This window comes from Sceloporus occidentalis, unplaced genomic scaffold, assembly GCF_023333645.1.
Source record: "Sceloporus occidentalis isolate IW3139 unplaced genomic scaffold, rSceOcc1.0.p SCAF_2, whole genome shotgun sequence".
NCBI classification, from domain to species: Eukaryota; Metazoa; Chordata; class Lepidosauria; order Squamata; family Phrynosomatidae; genus Sceloporus; species Sceloporus occidentalis.
The window spans coordinates 19,020,953-19,044,921 of NW_028316982.1; the positions used below are offsets into that span (position 1 = coordinate 19,020,953).

Sequence of the window (23,969 nt, forward strand, 5' to 3'; positions counted from 1 at the left end):
TTCATTTGAAAAGTGGGCCTCAGTTAGCATTTTTCTGATAGCTTTGGATATATGTGTATATATATATATACATAAAGTGCATCATTAAATAATCTGCCTTTTTCATTGTGGTAGGGACTTTGATCTGGGCAGAAGCTGTATTTTTTATTTGTTTGCTGTGTGCCTTCAATTCATTTCTGACTTAGAGTGCAAGATTTGTTCAGGAGGTGGGTTGCCATTACCTCTCTCTGAAGCTAAGAGAATGTGACTTGCCCTGAGTCACCCAGTGACTTTCCATGGCCAAGTGGGGATGCAAATCCTGGTTTCCAGAGCGCTAGTCAGACACTCACCATGCTGGGTCTCTTTTTAATTATTATTACTGAAGTGTTTTTAATTTTTATATACTTCATGTTTTACTTGTCTCTTTTTTGTTTAATTGAAAATTGCCTTGAGATTCATTTGTGGGTAAAAGATGGCAATAAGTAAATAAATAATTTTAAAAGTCTTTATTTACAGCAGAATTATTATGACCTCTGCTAGGTGTGGAGTCAGCATGGTGTAGTGGTTTGAGCATAAGACTTGGACTCTGGAGATTGGATTCCTGTTGGGCCATGCAAACCCACTGGGTGACCTTGATCAAGTCACTTTGGCCCTATACAGACAGACCAAAATAAAGTTGCTTCGAGTCACTTTAGAGGTATGCTGTTTAAATGATACATGCGTCCCAAGTGTCTGGAACCTGCACCAAAGCTATACTCCAGTCCTTAGGACTGGAGCATGGCTTTCGTGTGGTTTCTGGACTCTTACGACGCATGTATCATTTAAACAGCACACCTCTAAAGTGACTCGAAGCAGCTTTATTTTGGCCTATGTGTATCAGGCCATACTCTCAGCCCCAGAAAATCCTGTGATGGCGTGCCTTAGGGTTGCCATAAGTTGGAAAGGACTTGGAAGGCACACAGCAATAACTGCTAGATATGAGGAGCATATATCAATGATGGGTTGCAGCTAGGTTGTTATTTTGGTGCTTGCTAAGGCAGCAGAAGGTAATTAGAAATTACAAGGAGAATAACCAGGGGCTTTGTCTGTGCCATTCCCCTTTTTTTGGCTTTTGGAGAGGTTACAGAGGATCAAAACATGGGAAGCTGAATTAGCTCATATTTTGTCTGTGGCTTTCTCACTCTCTTTTCCTTCTTCCCTTTCATTCTAACATGCTCCTTGACACAGAGGGAGTGGTTTTCTCTTGATTTGCAACTTTATAGGCTGAACGCTCTTGTGGGCTGGATTTTCCCTTAGACTCTGGAATCAGCTCGGAGATACTTGAGCTGAAGCACTTAGCAAGACACTGCTGCTTTTCCGGCATATGAAGTGTCCCTCTGTGCTGATTTGGGTATCCCTGGGCACTGGCATGGGCATTTAACTTAACACAGAAGGAGAATTAAGTGTTGGAAAGGGAGCAAAATGACAGGACAATGGGGCACCTTCCTTCCAGGGGGCACAAGGTTAGTAACCTTCAAACTTTTACTTGTAAGTGCGAAACATCATGTTCTTTCTTGTTGCCAAACTAACATGCAGCCGATGGCAGAAAGCTGCAAAGACTTCAGTTTTCTGTGTACTAAAAGATCGAAGTGACTTTGTACTTAAGGTATTCAAGGAAAGAAAGGGAATCCTTTTAATAATAAAGGATATTGTGATATGGTTGCGCAGGCATTAGCGTCTGAAGTTTCCTGCTAAAAGATCTCTTTCACTTTTTGCAATGTGTCTCTGACTGTCTTTGCAGCGATGCTTTTGACGATTATCTACTTCATTTTGATTTGGTTTCACTGATAGGTGCCGAGCACCCAGTAGTTTAAAAAACAAGAATAAAACAGAACTCTTAGTCTTTTTGCAAATGTTTAGCTCTTAAAAGATGATTATATAATGGCTGATATAAACTGGGAAATACAACCCAGTATATAGATTAGCAACTACTGTGTATCTTTCAGAGACAGGGGTCAGGTAAAGATGAATTGCTCTTACCGTGTTTAATCTGGGTGGTTTAAAGTTCACAAGTGTCTGAGTCCCACAAAAATCTTTGTAAGTGAACAGAAGGTAAAACAGGTAATAATACTAGAATGGATAATGTCCAGCAACAGTGTACAGTTTGATAGCCATTGTTAGCAGTCACTTGGGTTTATCAACAAGTTACTAATCTGGTGCAAAATGTTACCCACTGCATGGTCCAAGCGATCACAAATACCTGGAAAAGAATAAACAATGATTGGCCAAGGTGGTTACTGAGAGATATCCTGGTGATTTCCTTTAATATGTGATAGTAGGTTATATTAGCTAGAATGTTGGATTGCATGTCTGAAATTGAACCCCTTTGAGTCTTGAAACTTACTGATGGTTTGTCCTGTCATGATCTCAGGTTGGACTTCTTCACTGGGTGCATTGTGAGGTTAAAACTAGGTGCAAGGAAGAGGAACTGCAGCCCACCCAAAACACCAGATTGGGTGAGGGAAAGGCCACATGTGGATGCAAATAAAATTACAGAATACACTATACATTTGGAACTCTATAGTAAGCAATGACCAGGGATTGACAACTGTTACCTACATGTGTCAGGTCTATGATGTTAGCAAGCTGTGTTAATCAGACTTCCAAGTTTTTGTGTTGCTTTTCCCCCCAATGAGCCAGTGTATGTGGAGCTACTAAATAATGCTTTCCTTGTAGGAGCTTCTGATCTGAATGTGTAAATTAGGCTGTGCAAGCTGCATCTGATCAGGGAGGCAATTGTCTGCCCTTCTGGGGCCACATCGGCTGCAAAAAACAAAACAAAACAAAACAAAACAAAGCAAAACCAGAAATATCTGCAAGTCCAGTTCTCATTAAAAACAACAACAAAAGCAGGACTTGTTAAAACAGTGCAGCCCCTCTCCCAATAGCCATATATTTAAAAAGTGGGTTATCTTGAGCCTCCTAACACAGGCACCTTGAGTGGGTTGCACTTTGTCCACTCCTGAAATAAATGGCTGGACATGTGGGTATATGTCACTGTAGAGTTATATGCAAGTTCACCATGGATATGCTAAGAATTCTTTCAAACACATCAGCATGTCCATGTACCTGGCTTGTAAGCATCCCTGGTGCTTTAGTGTAATTCTTGAGAAGATGATCCAGAACCATTTCCTATGAATTGTTATTTGCTTGTTTATATTACAGTATGCTTTCCCCCAAAAATTGGGACTCAAAGCATCTTACAATTTAAAAGAACAATACGTACAATTGAAAACATACAAAAATGAACATTACAACAAAATCAGTCTATTACAATATCAAAACACATCACTCATTAAAAGAATAAAATATAGTTTAAGAAATATTAAAGTGCTTACTGTGCAATTAAAAGTACAACACCCCGAGCCTATTCTTTAAAGATTTTCTCTTTTAAAAGCATGTTTGAATAAAAACATCTTACCCTGCCAGTGGAAGGACAACAACGAGGGGGCCATTCCTGGGAAGGGAGTTCCACAATCTAGGGGCAGCCACCAAGAAGGCCTTGTCTTGTGTCTCCCGTGTTTGAAGTGATGGTGAGAGAGAAGGGTCTCCCCTGATGATCTCAGAGTCCGGGGCAAGCTCATACAGGGAAATACAGTCTGCCAAATAGCCTGGGTTGAGCCATATAAGGCTTTATAGACCATAACCAGCACTATGGAAACCTACTGTGTGTGTGTAGAAATAATGCTGAATTAGGTCTGAGAACTATATGGAGAGCAAACTTCTGAGCAAGATACTGTGTTCCCAGTGATTTCTTCTGACAGATTTGTCCATGTTACATGAGACTGTGGGTAGGCAGCTCTGTCAGTAAAGATGTAATAATTACTAACAAGCAGATTTAATGCAAACGTGGGACGGGTTAAATTTCATTCGTAGCTTCATCAAGGGAAAACTAGATTAAAAAAAATAATTGTTGTGGGAGCCTTTCAGAAATGCTACCCAGTGAGCCTCAAACATGTGGGGAGTGGACCAGAGTTAATTGACCCAGCTGGGAGCCAGCTTAGATAACAACCCAAAGGAAGAGTGTTGCATGTTAATGTTGCTCAGAAAACACAATAACTGAAGCATTTTTTCTCAGCCTTCACTCTTCAAGTTCCACACAAAACAGCACAGTACATTTATTAAATTACTTGCATGGCAATGCTGATCTGTTAGTGCAATTTTGGGGGAGGGGGTAAAGTACAATAGCTTAAGTTTTATCTCTTGTTTCTTGATAGACCAAATGAACCTGGAATTTTTCTTGATATAAGAGAACAGCCCAGGGAGGCCAAGAAGACTTGAAGGAAATTGAGGTCAATACATCCTTCCCACTCTTGTTTTAACTGACATCCTTGAACTGGATCTGTACTGGCTCCAAACTGGAAGTTACCAGTTCTGTGCATTACCACTAAGCCATAACCCCCAGTCAATATATAGGCTAACATGGATTCTCTATCTTTTAAATGCAGTTCTTATAAGGGTGAATGCAAACTTTTCTTGTTGCTGTTGTTGTTGTTGTTGTTGTTGTACAACTAGAATAATGGCATGAATGGAGTTAGGCAAGAGCCAGGCTGAAGCAAATGATGGAGACTAGAGATCAGGTCATTCTGTTTTTCTAAAAAGCAGCTACAGATCAAGAGGACTATGGTCCTGAAGAGAAGTGGAAAACGTTTAATTCCTCCCGCCTGGCTATTAGAAATTACGCATACATATGTAGTAGATGAAAAGGGGCAACATGGTTTGAGCACTGAATTATGACTCTGGAGACCAGGGTTCGAATCCCCACTTGACAATAGAAACTACTGGGTGACCTGGAGCAAGTCACATACTCTCAGTCACTGCAAGGGAGATCCCCTTAGGGTTGCCTTAGATTGGGTCTAAAGCTTTACCAGGCATGGCTCCCTCCCTCCTCCTCTCCTGACATGTTCAATCTATCTTTCTGCTTCAGCTTGATGTGGCGGCCAAAAAAGCTAATGCAATTCTAGACTGCATCAATCACTAATTTGTTTTTCTTGTGTCCCTTCAAGTTGTTTCTGACATATGGTGACCCTAAGGCGAACCTATCATGGGGTTTTCTTAGCAAGTTTCTTCAGAGGAAGTTTGCTATTTCTTTCCCCTGAGGCTGAGACAGTGAGACTTACCCAAGGTCACCAGTGGGTTTCATGGCCAAATGGGGAATCGAACCCTGATTTCCAGAGTCATAGTCCAACCCTCAAACCACTACACCACTAAACAGGGATGGCCACACAGTGGATGACCATATTTATAGACCTGGATCCATGAAGAAAAAGGCCCTGGGAGATCCAGGATGCTGCTGCCACTTTCTCTGTAAGTAAATAACTATGGGGCTTGACAGACCATCCCTTCCCTAGCTGGATTGGAGCCACTGCAACCTCACACTGCGGCCCCAATCTGGTCTTTCGAGGGTGCAAAAAGGAACTGCAAAAAGCGATGGCGTGACTACATGGCGCTCTTTTGGTCCTGTGTTGTATGGACGCAGCGCCAGAGGCATGCCATGACACTACACGCCATGTGGAGCGGTGCGTGGCATCAGGGTGCCCTGGGGGGTGGAGTCAGGCATGTATCGTGAGGATGCTACGCCCCGACTCTCCCCTCATGCCGGCCTTTCAGGCCGGTCTGTACAGGGCCTATGTGGGTTTCCTACTGGCAGTAGGAAAGTAGGCTGTACACTTGCAGGTTCATTGTGAGACGAAGGTATTGGATGCCTCCTTCCACAGCAACCATAAAAAGACATAGGCCTAATGCCTGCATATGTCAACAATAGGATTTGACACCAACCTTAGGTTGTTCTTGTAAACCACAGCATGAAGATATGTCAACAATAGGATTTGACACCAACCTTAGGTTGTTCTTGTAAACCACAGCATGAAGAAGACATATATGTGCTGCATAAATATATGAACACTGAATTCTTTCCTTAGGAAATATAAGCATTTATTTATTAATTCATTCATTTATTAATACAGATCGAATATCCTTAATCCAAAATACTTGGAACCAGAGGTGTTTTAGATTTTTTTCAGATTCTGGAATATTTGCATATATTTAATGACATATCTTAGAGATAGGACCCAAATCTAAAATGAAATTCATTTATATTTCATATATACCTTATAAACATAACCTGAAGGTGATTTTATATTCAATATTTCTAATAATTTTGTACCTGAAACAAAGTTTATGTACACTCAATAATCAGAAATGGAAATGTTATTCTCTCAACCAGCCATGTGGTCAAATTTGGATTTTGGAGCATTCAGATAATTGGAATTCTGGATAAAGGATACTCAACCTGTACAAGATTTATAATTTTTTTATCAAGAAGTTTCCAGTGTAGCTTGCAAACAAATTAAAATTGCAATAAAATTACATTTTAAATCTAGTGAAGCAGTTCTAATGACTCATATGAAGTAAGCAGGATCATAAGAATGGCAAAATGTTGTCCAATAAATTATAGATTTTGGTGGGTTATAGACCGCGCGGAGCAAAAAAGGAGCTCCAAAATGGAGCTCCTTCTTGCGGCGCCTCTGTGATGTCGCGAGGCGCCACTGGCGCATTCATGATGTCATAGGTGCCGCGACACGTCTGGACGCTATGCGTCCAATATGTAAACATGGCGGCCCCCATGTGGAAGGGGCGCCGCCATGTTGTACGTATGGAATACATACTAGGGTTAGGGGGGTGCGGAAGCACAGCCCCTTCCTAACCCTAATACGTATTCCATACATATTTTTTGGCGGTCTGTAACCCGCCCTTGTGGTTAATTTTTTGAATGCATTGTTGGCATATGTAAATGTGATGGGAGATGAGTTTTTATGTTATGGTTTTTAATAAACAAACAAAACACTGATGCATACTCTTTGTCTTTCTTGCCCTTGGTCTTAGGATATATGTTTTGAACTGGCTTTGGATGAGGCTGATCTGTTTTGGCTCAGTTCCCTTGAACCGCAGGCAACTTAGAACGTGACAAGCACTCTTAACATAAAGTTAACAAGCCTCAACATATAAATCCCCAGAGTAGGTACAATTAATGATATACAAGAAACTGTCTTTGAAAAAATTGCTGCAGCAAAGCAGCTTTATAGGAAACCTTAGTGGATGTATTTTCTTCAGGTTCTATAAGGTCCTGAAGGCATTTCCCCCTAGGACACAGAAGTTACTGAAAGACCTGGTAGGTTATTCTTAATGTTGTTTTTCTCCCTTTTCATTGCAGTGTCTGTGGCTTGACTCAAGGCCATTTCACATTTACAGACCAGGTACACCTGGATTTGCCAGTGGTCAGTCTTCTCCATCATAGCAAGCCCATTTAGCCTGGCTTATTAAATTATGATCTGCACCACATGAGCTGCATGCTAGTGCATACAACCCAATTGCTTCCTCCTTTGTACAAGAGGATAAACAAAACAAGAAACTGCAGTTAAGCCAAGCTTTCTATCATCAGTCCTGTTAGCAGGGCTTACATTTGAACTTAACTCTTCTTAAAATGTGTCCTTCTGTTCATTTTTGTTGAAGTTATTTTTAATTCCCAAGAGTTTTGCATTTCTCTCTTAGTTTATCTTTCACTTAAAAAAAATTAATTTACTCACCCCCCTCCACATATATGGTATATATATGTTTGTGAAGCTGCCATTTGGTAGCTGCATGTACTTTCCATGACCACCAACTATACTGGGGGTGTTTCATACATACATTAATATTGCCTTCTTTAGTGTTATGATTGAAATCTCCTGCTAGAATGCTCTGGCTGCTTCAAGAGTTTGATCCCAAGGACTCAGACTTTCTGGGTTGGTCAAAGAACAAGCATGAAATGCAGACACAGTTATGGCTGGCTGCTTTGTTCTTGCTATTAATATCATCTGTGGTATTTCCTACTTTCTGAGGCATTTCCTACTTTCTGTTCTTTTACCATTCTAGACTGTCAAACTTTCCCCCAAAAGACTTAGAATAACTCATGATATGCTCCCAGTAAAGCCATTCTTGTTATTTTTTGGGAGCAGTTAAGGGCGGGGTTGCTAGAAAGTACGTTAGGGCTTAGCGTTCTGAAAATTATTGCTGTACAGAGTGAAAAATACCTTGTCTGAGAGCAAAATCTTGGCTGCCAAGTATCCCTTATTGGAGGGGTGGAAAATTTGTCCCTTATATATATATTTTATACAGTGTGAACAAGATTTTAAAAAAAAAATCCTTCAAAATTTTTTGAAGTATGGACCCTTAATAAAGGCTACAATGTGTGAATCATACAGATATAAGTGTGATTAAGGTGTCAGATTTACAGAGAAATACATGGCTAAATTAACTGAAAACAGTAGTTTCATTTGGTGTTTAGTAGATCACAAACTCAATAGACTTTTTCTGATTTTCAGACCTGCATGTCATGAATTTTGACTGCCCCTAAATTCCTATTTTGAAAACTAGCTGAGGCCCCTATATTAAGGAAATAGAACAAAACGTTATATTCACTAAGATAATGTGCTGGACAACACTGCCTCCTTAGTGAATTGCGACATTGCACAACCAAGTGTGGAACTAAATGTACATGCAGCTCTGCCTGCACAATGTACAATGCACATATTCAACGTGTGCAATATGTCACATGCATCATTTGCAGCTGCACACAATGTGTGAAGTGGATCCATGAACCTGAGGAGTAATGGATTCACATGGACAACTCCACTTGCACATCTTTGAACCCAGTATGACCATTCTTGCATCTGACGAAAATTACCAGCAACTTTTAATGGGAAACTTTTACGTGTGTAAAGCACTAATGGTATTCTGACTCTTGGTTTGCAAAGAAGAACTCAAAAAGTGACTTTCATATCTGAATCATCTTTTTAATGATTTAAGTCAAAACTGCTGGGAAGGATGAACTTTGAGCTTCTTCCATTTGGTCTGAACAGATTATTTTGATTAATTACAGTAGTCATTGTGTAGTAGTACATTGTCCCACAGTTAGATTTAAGTTGTTTTTGAAAACCAGTGCATTCCACCTCTGTGATATATTCTGAGAGTTTAGAAGGAATGTATTATAAGTAATAAATAAATAAATAAATAAATAATAGCATCATCTGTAATGCGTTACTTTATGGGTAATCCAGAGGCAACAAGAGTCCTTTGAAAAGAAACAGCATTACATTGTAGAGAGATCTTGTAGTACCTTAGAGACTAACTGAAAGAAAGTAGTTGGCAGCATGAGCTTTCGTAGACTTACTGTAAGTCTACTTCCTTAGATGTATTTGTGTGTGTGCGTGTGTTCATGTGTGTGTAGCAAATAACATTTAATAATTACCTTTATGTACTTATTACTTTTCTTGCTACCTTTGGGGAAAATTTTATGGGGATTTCCCCTTCCAAATGTATTCTGTTTTCTTGTTGTTTTAAATGGCTTTTTATTAAGGGACTAAAATGTAATCTAAAAGCAACATGTTACACAGTGAAGTGAATTTCCAATGGAGATGCTGGCACTAGGCAAAAGGCATTAAATACTTTTTTTTTCACCCAGTCATATTCCCCAGGTTGCTGTCCTTCTTTGGGGTGAGAGCAAAGTGAAAGTTGCTTTTTAAAATGTAAGGAATAATGGTAACAATTCACTTTTAAATACATGGAAGGAGTAATAAGAATGATGTCTTTTTAGAAATAACTTTCCATGCTCTGCATATTCCATTACACCACCCTTGTGTGCCTTCACAGCCCGGCTATTGCTTCTGTTTTAAAAGTCAACATAGGAAGTCATATTGCTCTAGTGGAAAAGCAATGGCTAGGATGAATATGTACTAAAATCTTCACCCACCTTCTGATTTTCTCCCATTATTCTCCCCTCTTTGTTGTTTTCCTCCCATTGTCAGCATAGTTCTGGGGCTAGGGAAAGTATTTGAGTGGAAGAACGTTAAATTCCTTCTTTCTGAAAGCTGCTTCACTGGAAATCCACCTGATGCTACCAAAAATACTTAGAATGAAACATTTTGATTAAATTATTTAAATATGAATTTGATTGATTAAAATTACTGTAAGAAATAGAGGTTATTTTGGTTTTCTTATGCCTACTAAAACAGTCTAGACTAGAAGCTAAAAACAGAGTAGGCCTTAATGGTGGACTTGCCACAGCTTTTATACCTTGTCCTCTTATGCCTAAAGAATGCATCATGAAATGATAGAGCTCGGAGGGACCAGAAGGGCCATCCAGTCAAACACCTTGCCATGCAAGAATACGCAATCAAAGCACTGTTGAAGACAGCCATCCAACCTTGCTTAAATAGCTCCAAAGAAGGGGAGTCCATCATTGCCCCCTTGCAGCACCTTCTTTCATGACTGCAGCACTATGATGTGAGAAGCTAAACAGGCTGAAACTCTTCTTTCTGTAGCATAATGGGGGTAATATATCAGCTGCAGAGCTGGTAATGCTTTGGGAGGAAATCTATTGTGACAAAAGAATATTCAAGGAAATACAGCGAGCTAGGCTGCAATCTCAGTATTATAAGGGGGGGGGGGGGGAGTTGGATCTAAACTGTAGATTATGTTTGATGGTATTTTATGGGAACAGTATACTATTGTATTATGAGATTTACTAAGCCCAGTTAAAACTACTGTTAGAGCAGAGCAAACCAAACTGTGACTAGTGATTTGAATATCCAGGCACTCTCTACAACAAGGTTTATACTTGTGCAGTTAAATTAGGTGAGTAAGGTTGTATCCACACTATATAGTTGTTGCAGTCCCATAGCACTTTGATTGACTAGTCTCCACCAAATCCTACACAATAATGGGATTGGTATTTTTGTAAGGAACTTGTTCTCTTCTAGAACTGCTGTAATTCAAAGTAGGGGACTAAAAATCTCTAGCAGAAAAATTTAAATATTAATACCATCTTGGTTTCATTGTCTAGGGGGTATTGGCATCTGTTTTAGATCATACGTTACTAGGATTCTATTCAAGAATCTAGGAATAAGTTAGGTATCATTTGTTAATGTGACATGTTCCAATTAGTGTCACTTTTTGCAATTGTCTTATTGAAATAGAATTCAAAGACATAGCTGTATTAGTCTGGAAAATCAGCATGCAAAGGGATCTTGCAGCACTTTTGAGACTAAGGTGCGGTACAAACTGCCTGCAATGGGTGGGTTGGAGCCCCCTCTCTTTGCTGCGCAGTGTTACTGCAGTGACAAAATGGCATGATACCGCTGCGCAGCAAAAAAGGAGAGCACGGAAACAGCTCCAGTTTGCGGTGCAAGTGTGCCACCAAAGCGCCGTAGGACGCCGCAGTGATGTCACAGCTGCTCCACGCCATTGGATGCAGCACAGCTGCGACATCACTGACGTGTGTGACATGTGGGTGGGGCTGCACAATTATGGTGGCCCACACACATACTAGGGCTCGGCAGTGTGCAGTTGGTGTGTGCTACCAAGCCCTAGTTTTGTCCAGAATAGGTTCTATTTGGTAGTCTTATTAAGTCATCTTATCCAATAATACCTCACTGATCTTTCATAGACTCCGAATCACTGATGGTCCAAATCTCCAATCAGTAAAACCTGATAAACATTGGGGATTATCACACAGGCAAAAGTGACGGAAAAGTGACAGGAGAGAAGTGGAATGGTCCTGTTATTATTGTGCAATTGCAGGGTGATTATTACAATGCTCATCTCTTCCTTCTTCCGTTAGTGAAATGGAATACTCCTGTCACTTTTGTATTAATAGAAGTTTCTGTTAATACAAAAGTGACGGGACCATTCCATTTCATTGACGGAAGAAGGATGGGATGAGCACGATGTCGCAGAATGTAATGTGATAATCTTCCTCCAATTGTACAGTAGTGACAGGAGCATCCCGCTTCTCTCCAATCACTTTCCTTCATCATCATCATCATCATCCCATCTTTTCCCCATGTTCCATAGCTCCACTGCTATGAAGCTGCTATAATTCTATGGTGTGGATAAACCCTGAGGGAAATGCTGCTTTCCTGTGTGTTATCTCAGATACTTTCAGTTCCAGAGTTCCTTGTGCATGGGCAAGGATGGCAGTGACAATCCTCATAACAGTCAAAGACACTGATCCCATTAGTGGTGAAAGCCAAGGGATTCTGTAAAGAGAATGTCTCCCTTGTGACTTGGAAATGTTGCTTTTTGAACTATAGTTCCCAGAATCTCCCAATGAACATGCTGGCCATGAGATTCTGGAAGCTGTAGTCCAAAAAGTAACTTTTCTGAGGTCTGGCATCCAGTACATTCTACTCACAGAATTCAAATTATGTAAGTATATTGTTCAAATTGTTTAGTGTTTAGATGCTTCCCCAGCTCATGCTTGCTCTCTCACTCACCCCAGAATGTTGTGGGTGTTTTCCCTCAATTAAAGCAGATGAAACAACATAAGTGAAAAATTATATAATCAGATATCAGGCACTGCTCTTCATTTGTCAGACAACTCACCCACTCTGCCTGTATTTCATAGGTACTCTTAGCGCAAAAGACCATCTGTCTAAACAGACGGAAGGGGGAAGGGATGTTCTTCGGACTGCTGGGCATGCAAGTGTATTTATATTTGGTGTACATGTAAGAACACAAAATCTCCAAACACTTTGTGGACAAGTGTTCTAGTCCATTTTTTTTTACTCATTCCTTCTTTCCTTGTGGAGCAATCCAGCAAGTACTAGTTGGATTTGGCTTCTTTTAGCATAAGAGAGAGCTGAAGATTTCTTTTAGAGTAATTTACAAGTGTACAAGCCAAGCATAAATGGATGCAAAGAATGGACATCTTTACACAACTGTAGATCTTCCCTGCTACATCAGATGACCAAAGAATGTCAGCAGAGAATGTCTGGGCCTCTGTTGAGTTATTTGAAGTACTGCAGAGAATCTAGTGACTTCTAGGAATGTCTGTTCTGTTGTTTACATTGCATGCATTGTAAAGATCCAGCCTCTTCATCTAACTCACAGCTTTTCCTTTGCATGGACTTGTTTTATGGTTGTTCCACGTTTGCCTGAAAATTTGTGGCTTTTTTTCTTATGGGGACATTTGCTTGAAAATTGTTGGCTTTAGTGGCTGCAAATTTGAGTTTGGAGGCTGCGTGTGGCTCATACACCTCTCTTTCCCCACCCCTACTATGATGCAGTTTGGGAAGACCTTCCCTCATAGAAATTTCCTTAAAAGAAGAGCGTATGCCGTGTCTTCAGCCTTTTAAAGGGAGCCCATTTCTACCAAAAGGCAGATGTTTGTGCAGAAATGGTGTCAAACCCCCCATTAGACCCCTCCATGGTGACGCCTGGTGTGGTCTGCACTCCCCACACCCTCCTAATGATGCCCCTATAACCATGATAAGTAAAAGACAACAGCAGCAGGAGCTTCAACTGGTAACAAAAGAGGTTGACCCACTGAGTTTTGAAGTGAAACCTAGAATAAGCTGGTGTGAAGCTAACATACCATAATAAGAAGGAACAGAAACAGATTATTGGAGAGGAGCCCATGTCTAAACAGTGAAGAGTGCTCTGACATATTCCCCTGTCTTCCAAAAGAAACTACAGGCAGATAAGATAAGCCTCTTCTCCATCCTGATATTTACTTGACCACATGCCATCAATAGTCAAGTAACAAGCAGTGCTGTATTTCTTTTCTTAAGGCTTAGTATGAGAGCATGCCAGGTTTAGTCTTTAGCCAAAGGGATCTGGATAGTAAGGTTGGGAAGAATGTACTGTATGCTTGAGAGCCACTGATAACCTGAGTAGGTAACTCTTGAGTCTTGTTGAGAGCTTTAGCTGTTGTGCAAAGAATTTGCAAAAGAGCTTGGAAATATTACTTTTTAGGTTAACAGCTCTCAGAATCTCGCATATTTGCAAATCATTTTCAAGTCTTTTATTCTTTCCAATTTAGACATTTTTATACTCAGCAGGCAACACACAACTGAGTTCCATATGTATGTACTCAGGAATAAGGTTCACTGCATCACAAAGTGCTTCTTAGTTTTATGCTTGTTTATTCAGCTGGGAGCATCTTCCATAATGGCTTTCGAGCAGGGCACAGCCCAGTTCCATGCAACAATTTCCCACATTATGAATCAAAGGTCAGTTCCTGAATGATAAAACACAGTGCAATTCCGTGGAACAGCTCCCTGGGCTGCCCAGCAGAGTTTAGTTCTATGCAACAACTTCCCCGGCTGCATAACACCGCTGAGTTAAATGCAACAGTTTTCCATACTTTGCATAATAGGAAACCCTTACTAGTATGTTCTTAACCTGTGGAGTAGATGTCCCCTATCCCTGCATTATATGCTAACTGTGGAGATATTTTTCCTGTCTCTGGGATTAATTGTTGTAGAATAGCATGTTTCCATCACAATCTTTCTCCATTAGGATCATCAAAAACTTCCTTATACACAGAGTGATAGAGTCTCCTTCTTTGGAGATGTTTAAACAGAGTCTGGATGGCCATCTGTCAGGAGTGCATTGATTGTGTAGTCCTGCATGGCACGGGGTTGAACTGGGTGGCCATTGTAGTCTCTTTCAATCCTGCTTCTATGATTGTCACTTCTGTTGTTGGGGCAAAGCTCAGCAAATAAGCAAAGGCTTAGTTGCTAGGGCAGTGACCATCCTCAAGATTAAATCTCCAGCAATTATAGTAAATTCTTTATAGGTCATGCAAGTGGCGAAGGAGCCTTCTTGGGGGAAAAACCTTGGGTAATACTCATGCCCCAGTTATGTAGCCTAGTTGGACACAAACTGGGAATGGTTATCACAGAGTTGCAATCCCCGGAGATCTGTTCTCAGTTACAGTAAACAATACTGGAACAAATAGAGATGGACTCTCACCTGGCCTACGGCAGCTTCCTGTAGTCTTGAGACTTCTTGTAGAGTAGTACTTCGCAGGGCATCTGATGTGGGGGACTTGCAATTGTTTTTCCCCCAGGTGACAGGGACCAGCACCATTTCTGTGCCCAATGGCAACAGTTGATTCTTTCCTGGAAAGTTACCAGCAACCACCAACCAATGGCTGGGGGACCAGCACTAGTTCAGGAATCACCACTTTGAATTGCACTGTTGTAGAGGGCATTATTTGTGAAGGAAGCTAATAGGAAGAAAGTCAGCTCATTTGAAATGTGTGCTGGAGAAGAATTCTATTGATATTATGGACTACTAAAAAGACAAATAAATGGCTCCTAGAGCAAATCAGATCTGAACTCTTCCTACGAATAGGGATGCCATAACCCGGCGGCCCCCGTGACAATCACGCTTTTGGGGGGCCCCTCACGGTCACGGCCCGGTTTGGGGGCCCCCCACGCCTTGTTCCCGGTTCGGGGTCCGCTCCTCCGCGCATGGCTGTGCGCCACTCTCCCCACCTGGCGCACTGGCGTAGCCTAGAGAGCAGCTCTTTAAAACATCTGCCACTCAGAGCTATTATATACTGAGTGAGCCCACTTGGTATATATACCCTCAGGAAGCCTTACTTTCCAGGTTACAGTGAGCAAAGAAAAAAAGGCCATAAATCGTTCATGTTGTCTGGGAGTTTAATTGCCTCATCTTTTAAATGTCTACCGCGTCAGTATTCTTGTAATTCTTTATCACAGTATCGTTTTTGAGGCCCTAAACACCTTTAATTGTAATATGCAAATTTATCCCGAAGCTGACCAATGGGAAAGAAGCAATCAGCCCTCCGCTTGGGTTGGTTTTCAATGGCTTGGTAAAGGAAGAGCTTTTGTCTTGCTTGTAAATAGGAAGGGCTTTGGGGTAGCAAAGGCTGCAGAAATAGTTTGACTCCCCCCTTAAACATCCATGGCTCAGTGCTATAGGATTCTGGGAAGTGTAGTTTCTTGTGGCACCAGAGCTCTTCTGACAAAAGGAGGCTGAATAATCCACAGAGGAGGCGTTGCCTGTGGGCTGCGGTGGAAGAGAGGAGGCTGCTCCGGATGGTCCTGGCACTTCCCTTGGCTCCCTCCCTCCGCCTCCTCCTCCTCCTCCTCTCAGAGCAGCCCCACAGCCAAGCTCAGTCACACTCCCAGGCTTTTCTCTCCCTGCCCCCCCCCCCCCCCACTGCACTTTGAGACCCCTTTAACTGCCAAAGCTCAATGCTCTGGAATTCTGGTGTCTGAGGCATTTGGCCTTCTCTGTCAGAGAGCTCTGGTGCCACAATAGACTACAATTCCCAGGATTCCCCAGCACTGAGCAGTCTCAAACTGGACCATTTCCTCAGTGTGGATGCACCTGGGGAGGAATTCTGGGCACTGCAGTTCAACTATGTTTGGAGAGTTATGGGACTCCCTGTCAGAGATAGCTCTGGGGCCACAGTGTACTACAATTCCCAGCATTCCCCAGCACTAACCCAGGACAGTTAAGTCACTCTCAAACTGGATTATTTCCTCAGTGTGGATGCAGCTTTGGTGAGGAACTCTGGGCATTTCAGCCCAGCATTGTTTTATTTCTGCAGTGTATTTTGGACCAAAGACAAGGTGACCAGGCATCCTCCTCCTTTTCCAGGACATGTTCTCCATTTGGATCATGGCTAAGAAGCATGGATTTATAATTACATGGGTGTTTTTAGCTTTTATTTTTGGCCATGTCCTACATTTTTTTTGCTTGGGTGCCCTACATTTTGGGGTGAGGGCATTGGTCACCTTGGTCAGATAGCTTTCCAGGGGTTTAACTGCCATTCTGCTGTGGTGCTGGAACAGACCACCATTCCCAGAATTCCATAGCATTCAGCTGAGGCAGTTAAAGTGGTCTCAAACCAGATGATTTCTCCAGTGTAGATGCAGCCCAAGCCTTTTGCCTCTCTTATGTCTGAGATTTCAAAGCCCAGCCCTGGCACCACAACAAACTACAAATCCCAGGATTCCATAGGATGGAGTGATGAGAGTGAAAGCAGTATGCAGCAGCCTAAGTTTGCTTAATGCAGTTCTTAACATGGTGCACCTCTTGCCTACAGAGTCTCCCAGGCCCCAGCGGGGCCCTAGAGTCCTTGAGGGGCTTGGGAGAGGCTGTCTCCCAGGCCCAGCGAGGCCTTGGAGAAGGTTTAAAAATGTAGGACCTTTTTTTTGGTTAATTTCCTGGCCAGGAAATTTTTAAAAAATGTCCTACATTTTAAGCTTTGTCCTACATTTTTTCCCAGTTTTGAGGTCCCCCGGGATGGCAACCCTACCTACGAACCAAGATCACCATACTGAGATTGTTGTAAGTTGGACATTTCATGAGAAGACATGACTCACTAAAAAAGATGAAAATACTTGGTAACATAGAAAGCAATAGGAAAAGAGGAAGACCACATTCCAGATGGATAGACTCAGTCAAGGAAGCCACAGCCCTGAATCTGCAAGACCTGAACAGGGATGTTATGAATAGGGTGAATTGCAGGTCTCTCATTCATAGGGTTGCCAAAACAGAATTTTCTGGAAGTTATAGCCCCACAAAAGTAATTTCAACCCCAAAATCCCTGCCTGCTTTTCCAGCAAAGCTTATCTGCTCTTCCTGACATTACTTCAACAAACCAGTTCACATTTCCAATCAAGAAGCAAATGTTTATTGCCTTTCTTTTTACTGCCTTATTTACCATAACTGTGGGTGTTTGTGTGTGGTTTGACTTCTTTGTTTACATATACTCAAAAATGTAAATTATATAAATCTGATCACCATCACTTTCCTTGTCTGTATGCTGTTTTTAGACATTGTCACATCATACTTCAAATGTTAGTATGATGTCTTTTGTGCTTTTGGTTGGCCTAATAAAACTTTCACTACAATATGGACTTTGGATGGGGTTCCCCAGGAATACCATCAGGAACTACTGTGCCAAAAACTTCCATTTACCTTACCTGTAGAAAAGCTCTCACAACCCAGCATCTATAAATTTGTGCAATTCTGGTGTATTTTATGAGAATGGACAGTCAGATGGACATTCAGAAATAAACAAATGCCAGTTAGTGGGCATTTTTCCAGTTAACATTTTTTGTTTTGTTTCACAGGTTGAGTCTCCCTTAAACAGAATGCCAAAAATCCAAAATACTCCAAAATCCAAACTCATCAACATGAGTTGCTGAAATAGTGATGCCTTTGCTTTCTGATGGTTTAGTGTACACAAATTTTGTTTTATACACAAAACTATTTTAAATATTATGTATAAAATTACCTTCAGGTTATCTGTATAAAGTGTGTATGAAACAGAAATGAAGTTCATGTCTAGACTTGGGTCCCACCTCCAAGATATTATATATAAATCCAGAAGAAAAAAATCTGAAATCCCAAACATTTCGGATCCCAGGCATTTCAGTTAAAGGGACACTCAACCTGTATGTATAAAATATTAATTAAACCCTACCAGGAAAATACCACACTTTAACCTTTCTTTAGTATTCTAAGGTTACACCTGCAGAGCTGAATGAGTCACTTTGTTATTGCAGTGTTCTTTCTGACTGATGCTTGATGCCATCAATTTTGTGCTTAGACTACTGACAGCAAAATGTGTCTGTACCTTCAACCTTCCAAAATCCTTTTTCATTTAAAAGATATACTCTATTAATCTATAAAGGAAACCAGTGGGCCTTCTGGGAAATGCACACTCACAGTAAATAAAAAGAGAGGGGGGAAATGCATAGTTCCATTACAAATAATTAACCTTTCCATTCTCTCTTGATCACAAAATCCCAACTGAAATCATGTTGCCAAAATCAGGGTTCCTAATAGTACCAAATGCCTCCTTCCTAGTAAATAACTTGTCCTCCCTAGTAAATAACTTGTCCTTTGCAGTTCTTTCTTTTTACAATGACCAAAAGATTTCCCTCCCAGTGGACTAAACCAAATAAAGTGGACCATCCACATCCACTGGGTTAGGGGCACAGGACCCCTGTGAAAGTGGAAACATTGCAAATAAAAAAAAGCATTATTTTTTTTACATGAGAGAACACCTGTTTATGAATCCCAGAGTCCTCTAATACGACTGTATTGTAGAATCATGTTGGAGGACCAACAAATGTCTAGAGAAGTTTTCACTAGTAATCTCTAGGTGTTCTGGTACAACTTCCTAGAGAGAACATATTAATAAAACATATTAATCAAATCCTCAAATAATCAGATCTGCAAAAGTAAAAGCCACAAATGTGGAGGGCCGACTGTATTCCACTGCAGTTGAACTAGCCTGAATTGGCCTCAGCAGAAAGTTCTCCTTCAGGACTGATGGACTGTCTGGAAGCTGCAGCTAAGTAAGCCATTCTGGATTCTAACAGCTGCACTTCGCTCCTTTTATGCAGCACAATAATAGTGCTTTGATACAACTTTAAATGCCATGGCTCAGCTGCATCCTGCAGAATCCTGATATTTGTCATTGATCAGGTACTAGAGAGCTTTGTCAAAGAATTTGAAATGCCTCATTTGAGATTCACAAATCTCTAGATTCTGTAGGATGGAACCATGTCAGTTAAAATGGTATCAGTGCTATGGCTGTGTAGAATGAAAGAGATTGTAATCAGAGCTTGTGAATCATTTCCAAGATCAGCCTCCCATATAATGTTCATTGAATGTCACTAGCATGTGAGCCATTATAGCAAGAGTTTATCCGTACCTGGAAATGACTGTAGTTGACAAACCAGATGAAGCTGGTAAAAGTTGTTTTCAAGCTATCAGTGCCACTGTATTCTCAAGAGCCAATGTGAGATCTTTCTGTTTTGACTCTGTGGCCAAGATCATAAATTTCCACATGCAGAGATATGCATTAATCTCGTATAGAATGGCAATATTGTGGAACTGAAGCATGACTCCAAATGCTCAACTAAATGGCATACACATGCTTGCACAGTGCACAATATGCATCAATGCATATCAGTGTGTAGCAAACATATGTGCAGTGGTGCTACACGCTTCTGCAACCTTGTACTGAATGCAGGTGTTCTCCATCAGACAAAAGTCTCCAATAGCTTCTGTAGGGGAACTTAAGGTACAAATAAGAATTCCAGTTTTTCTTTCTCCAGTTTTCTGTGTACCCTCTTTTGCATTCATCACTTTGGCCTCACTAGCCCTTTAGATGGCTTTAGGCAAATGTTATTGAATGTTTTTGGAATTATGTAAGTTAGCATTTGTTAGGCTAATAATTTCCATGGCAACACCCACTGATGTCAGGTTATCCCACTAAGTACAGGGAAATAAAAAGCAATGGTTGAGCCCAAGAGAGATTGATTGTTGCTCAGTATCACAGCCAACAAAGTGGCATTTGTTAGGAAGCTGTCAGAGTTAAAGGTGGAGACAGGAAATCTTTACTACAGTTTTAAATGCCATAAATTATAATCAATGCAAGTAAAACTTTGGGTATTGAAAAGGAACCAAATTCTTTTTGTTGATATATATGGAAACTGTGTTACATTTCCAACAAGTGTGATAAAAATTATGACACAAAATGACAATACAACAATAAATGATTCCCTGAAATATATACAACATACATCATTTTTAATAGCTGAGAAATATTGTAAATGCTGATTCTCTAAACTGGTTTCCAAGGTCATTATACTCTGTATATTTCAGAATTGTATTTTGCAAAACTTCAATAACTCACTAACTCTGATGCAGAACAACAACAATGGGCAAAAGCTAGCATGTACAATGGGAATATTGTACAAGAGAAGGAAAATACTCAAAGAACAAATTTTATACAGTAATTTATAAAGAGAAAAATATACACAACTGATTTATTCTTGAAAATGTATCATGCTGTATATATTACGATTCCTGAATAAAATCATGTTTTATTGCACTTTAGCTTGCTTACGCGCATGCACACACACACACACACACACACACTATTTTTTAAGTGTCATGGAACTGATTTCTAATTGTTTTGTAGTCAGGAATAAGCTTCTGGAAACTATGATTAAATAAATCATAGTTTATTATTTATTTTGCTCACAGGATGTGAGCAAAAGGAAGATGAAAGAACAAGATGGGGCCTGAAAGAACAAGCAAGGATTCCTCTTATTTTAATTTATTCCAATAAGCCATGGTTGTGTTGAATTACCCCTCCATGCATCTGAAGAAGTAGACTTTAGTGCTACCAGTCTCTTTCTCTCAGTCTTAAAGGTGCTACAAGATTCCTTTGAAAACTGATCCATACTAACATGACTATGCCTTTGAACCGAATTATTGCAACATTTAATTCCCGTGATATTAAAATGTTCAGGCCACAATCTGCTATGCACTGAGTTCAAACTATTAAGGAGACCCTCAGTTATTGCTGAAAATAGTATCCTAGATTCTTTTCCTCCTGTCTCCTCTGATTTTTGTTGTTGTTGTTAACTGCTGTCAAGTTGATTTTGACTCATGGCCACCCGATGAATGAGAGACCACCAAGGGGTTGTTCCCACTAGGTGAAACCCCGCGTTCTGAATCAAATCCAAGGAGTGGCGTTCCTATTAGGATCCGATTTAAACCTAGAATGGTTCTAGAGCAACCCGCAATCGTCCCCACTACAAATCGAATCGTAGAGCGGGATAAAAATTTAAATCGAGTTTTCCTCATTTAACGCGTGTTAAAAAAACACTAGGGTCCGACCTACGTTTTTCCATTGATTCGAGTTAGGAACCGGAGTATTTAAATAGGAACGACAGCCTTTGAATCGGGTTAGATGGATGGGAGGAGCCGAGTGCGATGGGGCTGGCCTTGGGGGAGTTGCCCTTTCTGTCCCCATCCGTCATGGCTGTCGCCATTTTTGCTTCCCTCACCCCTTTGTCCGCTGTGGTCTTTCAATAAGAGATAAGGATTATTTTTATTTTTTATTTTAATGGTTTACAGGCGCTTAATCTCTTCAGCGCTTTAAGCGCCTGAAGTCCCGGCTGCTCAAGCGCCTGCATCTGCCGGTGGATTGCAACCTCCCCTCTGTGTGGGGAGAGCCCATTTCTAACGGAGGAGAGGCAGGAAGGGAAGGCTCCTCTCGAAGAGGCATTCCCTGCCCGCTTGGGCTCTGATCTCGCCCAGACAGGGAAGGGAAGGCTCCTCGCGAGGAGGCATCTGATCTCGCCCAGGCAAGGAAGGGCTCTGATCAATGGGGGGGGGGGGGAAATAGAGCCTTTCTCCCTCCCTTTCTCAAACGGAATCTGCCTTCTCCTCCAACCCTGGAAAGAGAATCTTTGGGAAGAGTGCTCCCTCCCTGCTTTTCCAGCAGCCTCCTTCATTGATCTCTGGGCTCTCTGAAGGGATTCTCCCTGGCTGTCTTGGGAGACATGAAGAGGGGATGCTGTCATGGAAAACCTATCCCATAGTTCCTCTGGAAAGAGCTTGGGTTTCCTAAATTCGCTTTGCCAGAAGCCTCCCCCATTGATCTCTGTGCTCTCTGAAGGGATTCTCCCTGGCTGTCTTGGGAGACATGAAGAGGGGATGCTGTCATGGAAAACCTATCCCATAGTTCCTCTGGAAAGAGCTTGGGTTTCCTTAATTCGCTTTGCCAGAAGCCTCCCCCATTGATCTCTGTGCTCTCTGAAGGGATTCTCCCTGGCTGTCTTGGGAGACATGAAGAGGGGATGCTGTCATGCAAAACCTATCCCATAGTTCGTCTGGAAAGAGCTTGGGTTTCCTAAATTCGCTTTCCTAAATTCGCTAAATTCACAAACAGTCAATGAAATGGAAACGATGCCAAAAGATAAATCGCTTCCAAATATTCCGGATTAACGTTACTTCATTCTGACGTACTATTGATTGACAGCTCCAAATAAGGTATGGAGGAGAAGAATCGCTTTATTTAAACACCGATTTCATGCCAAGTAGGAACGCTTGCAGGTAAAAACTTCGATTTAAATAACCAGATGGGAACGATGAACAAAGCGATTCGGATAGCGGGATAAGAACAGTGTTATTTTGAATCGATTTTATTAAAAACGTTGTATTTTAAATCGTTTCAAATCTTAAGTGAGAACAACCCCCAAGTCACCCTGTCATCAACAGCCCTGCTCAGGTCTTGCAGACTCAGGGCAGTGGCTTCTTGATTGAGTCTATCCATCTGTAATGCGATCTTCCTCTTTTCCTACAACGTTCTACCTTACCAAGTATATTACTGTATTGTCTTTTCTAGTGAGTCATATCTTCTCATGATATGTCTAAAGTACGACAGTCTCAGTTTAGTCATCTTGGCTTCTAGGGAGAGTTACAGAAAGGTAGTCCATTTGGTGACATCTCTTCAGATAACTTCACATAAAATATGTGAAGTAATGCCAAAAACATTTTCAATTTCTCTACATTCTTCATTGACTGCCATTTGCTGGAGCAAAGAAACTCAGAGCATGTTGATGTTATATAATTTATAAGGGTGTGGGGAATCTTGAGCCCCTGGAGGGTAAACTGTGCCACAAAATGGTCATATCTAGCCCTTAGAGGCTCCTGGATCATTCCTTTTCTAATCTTCTCTCTTATCCAAACCACACCTTCTCTAGGATATGGGGCTGAGGGGAAAGGAATCTCCACTATGATTGGAGATAACACTAGGCGGGTTACTCCTGCATGCTGTTTTCCATATTATTTGAGAGCAAAAACGATGTGTGACGATACTGGTGATAAGCAAATTTTCCCATGAGTTTACTGAGCCCATCTTGAGATTCGGCTAGTTCTTGCAGGAACAAGATGAGAGCTTAGAATCTTAGAACTGGAGGGGACCACAAGCACCATCTAAACCAATCCCCTGCCATACAGGAATACACAACTAAAGCACTTAGTTTCCATCTTCCACCAGCACCTCTTCATGAGATGACTGTTTATAGAAGTAACTATGTATTGTATTGTACCATATGTATTTATATCAGGGGTGAGTAAATGTAGCCCCTGGCATTTGTATGGTCCTTGGACCTCACTTTTGCAGCCTCAGAATGTTCCCTCCACTAGACCCCCAAAGCCCATGAACTTTGTTTTAAAATTGCACAATTTTTGAATGATTTTTGGTAGAAAGCTCCCCAAATGTGTTAAAAAGCACAAATCCACCACCCCATGATGTGATGACACTTCCAATT

At 41.1% G+C, this 23,969-nt stretch overlaps 1 protein-coding gene across 3 annotated transcripts in view; it reads left to right on the forward strand.

The window, feature by feature from the left end:
• The first annotated feature begins 1,284 nt into the window (after nucleotides 1-1,284).
• Nucleotides 1,285-23,969, forward strand: part of PLD1 (phospholipase D1) — a 147,177-nt gene continuing 124,492 nt past the window's right edge. For all 3 annotated transcript variants that reach the window (XM_089508838.1, XM_089508839.1, XM_089508840.1), the window contains exon 1: nucleotides 1,285-1,481. The gene's annotated coding sequence lies outside the window, so the exon portion shown is untranslated. The remainder of the gene's footprint in view (nucleotides 1,482-23,969) is intronic.